General features: G+C 34.9%; 1 long non-coding RNA gene across 1 annotated transcript in view; it reads right to left on the bottom strand.

The window, feature by feature from the left end:
• The window catches only part of LOC138050065 (uncharacterized), an 11,671-nt gene that overhangs the window by 420 nt on the left and 8,751 nt on the right, over positions 1-2,500 (bottom strand). The window contains exons 3-4 of the long non-coding RNA XR_011132558.1: positions 2,424-2,500; positions 1-481 (exon numbers count right to left, since the gene is read on the bottom strand). The exon at positions 1-481 is cut by the window's left edge and continues 420 nt beyond it; the exon at positions 2,424-2,500 is cut by the window's right edge and continues 86 nt beyond it. This is a non-coding gene — a long non-coding RNA (uncharacterized lncRNA). The remainder of the gene's footprint in view (positions 482-2,423) is intronic.

Genomic DNA, 2,500 nt, shown 5'->3' with positions numbered 1-2,500 from the left:
AGTTTATTCCTTTTCCATCTTATTCTTAAATCATGGCCGTAGGTAGAAAAAAATTCTGACTGAGAAAATATTTTAGCACAAACTTGAGAAACTGTCTCATCACCTTTTCTATAATTACCTTGAATTTTTTCCAAAATACTTGGTTACCGGTAAGCATAATATTTTCAAATTTCCTCTTTATGTTTTGAGATTATATATTAGTGATTAAACACTGCTTGAGTGTTTGTCATAATTTTTAAATGACAAAAACGTAGAAGTGGTTGATTGACACACAATTTGCTTGTGGCAATTTGTTGCTGCATGTTGCTGGTTGATAATGTTATTCATTGATCCCCACAGATCTTAATATGTCTTTAAATTAGACTTGAATATCTGGGACGGTTTTATTTTGTCAGAAACTGGACTCTAACCTCTCCATTGAAAACAGGTTTTGATTTAACAAGTCAGTTTCCATTGTCATTTGGCAACTTGTGACTTAGACCTGGAAATAAAACAAAACATGTTTGAGAAAAACGCTAAATTATATGATTAGTCATTAAGGCAAAAGGTCATTAAATTAATGTATCTGTGCACGATTAATTTTGGAACTGATCTTTGGAACATATGACTTCAGTGACTTCAGAAGAAGTATAGTGTTTCATGGATGGCACGGAATCCTTTTTCCCTTGCCCAACAGGTCAACATTTCCATCACTAAGCTCCCCATAAAGGGGTCTAGTGAATTGTTTTGGCTATGCGCTATGACCTCATACTTGTTAGACTTGCATGTGAGTAGCCATGACACAGTCCCCCCTAGGAAATTAGGCCTCGCCCTCACTTTGGATTTGGCAGCAAAGTTTGACCTTGTTTTCAAAACTCCAGCTATATATCTCACATAAATGCAAAACATTATTAAAGAACGGGCATGTTTTTCTTGCCATAAATACCTGATGTATGCTCATAATTTTTTTTTTTGAGGCACTGAGTTTATTTGTTAAACCAAAGTGCTTGGATGTCCTGAAATCAATTATCTCACATGAATCCAAGAAATTATTAAACAATGCCCATCTTTCTCTTGCCTATGCTGCCAAATTTTACTTCCAAACACTGAGTTTATTTGTCAAACCAAACTGCTAGCATTTCCTCAAATCAATTCTCTCACATAAATGCAAAACATTATTTAACAATGGGCATCATCATCACGAGTTTTTCTTGCCTACATACATGTATGCTCCCAATTCTTTTTCGAGACAATGAGTTTCAACCTCTTTCAGACTGATAACTGTTAATGGAAACTTTAATCTTATTGTACATGTATATATGAATACATTTATAAATAAACAGTAACAATCTGGAGACCCACGTTCAATTCCTGGCTGAACTACATTTTCACTTTTTTCCTTCATTGTTTTTATAACTCTAAAAATATAATTATTCTTAATGTGCTAATTTTTCAGTTGAGGTGGTGGATGCCTTTCATGCCCATTGTTGCAAAGGAATTATTTTTGGGGTAAATACTTTAGAAAAGTCAAATTACAGAAGTACTGTAAGAGATCAGACCATTTTATTTCAACTTCAATTTTTAAATTCTAAGAGGGAATATCGCTAAGGCTTGAGCAAAATTGGAAATGGTCATGCATACAAAACCTTCCTTCATATTTTGTGTGTAGTTAGTCCTTGGGATGAAACTACTCACAGTGGCATTTGTTTGATTTCTAGAATCAGGATGGGGATGGGGATGGAAGTTTAGGCCTCAAAAAGCATTTTTGGCAACATTTTGCTCCTTAAAAATTGGAATTTTGTTAGCAAATTATTTCAAGGAGCAGATCAAAATGCATTTAAAAATTTACTTATATCATCCTTCCTCTCAAACTAATGGTATCATTTTTTCACCTTGCCCCATTCCCCTCCCCCCCCCCCCCCCCCCACTGGGGACCCCTAAGCCTTATTATTTACAAGGGTGAGAGACCTTTTTTTTGAAAAAGCTGAAAATAAATTATGTTCTAACAAACTTTCCTCTTCATGGTATTCAAATTTTGATGAAAATCAATAGTGGATGTGAATATTTCACACTTTGTGAATCGTTTGATGCTAAAAATTCCACGGGCACTCCATACGCGTGTGCGTGCAGGCCAATCAATTTCAAATGTATATACCGAGACAAAATTTTGATTTTTCGTACTTTTTATTTGCGATTGTCTTTCTTTCAAATGATATTATAACGGCGGCTTCACGCAAGACCGTTAGAATATCTCCTATAGATTATATTTATCTAGGTTTGACAGTCAGACATTAAGCACATTGGCAGTTATCATTTTTCAAAAATCACAAGTTCTGGCAAATTACTGTCTTCGGGTAACTGGGTAAGAAAATTTATAACTAAACTGTCCAGCAAAGTTAACCGCTCTGAAGGGATCTATAATAGGTAACTTGAATCATACATACCACTGTAAACAAAGCTAGCAGTTCCATAAACATTTCAGAGCCAACGGGAAAATCACACAGAGGTAGAGAATGCATGT

The sequence above is a fragment of the Montipora capricornis genome, chromosome 5 (assembly GCF_036669925.1).
Source record: "Montipora capricornis isolate CH-2021 chromosome 5, ASM3666992v2, whole genome shotgun sequence".
In the NCBI taxonomy this organism is placed as follows: domain Eukaryota; kingdom Metazoa; phylum Cnidaria; class Anthozoa; order Scleractinia; family Acroporidae; genus Montipora; species Montipora capricornis.
This window is presented reverse-complemented; position numbering and strand designations above follow the sequence as displayed.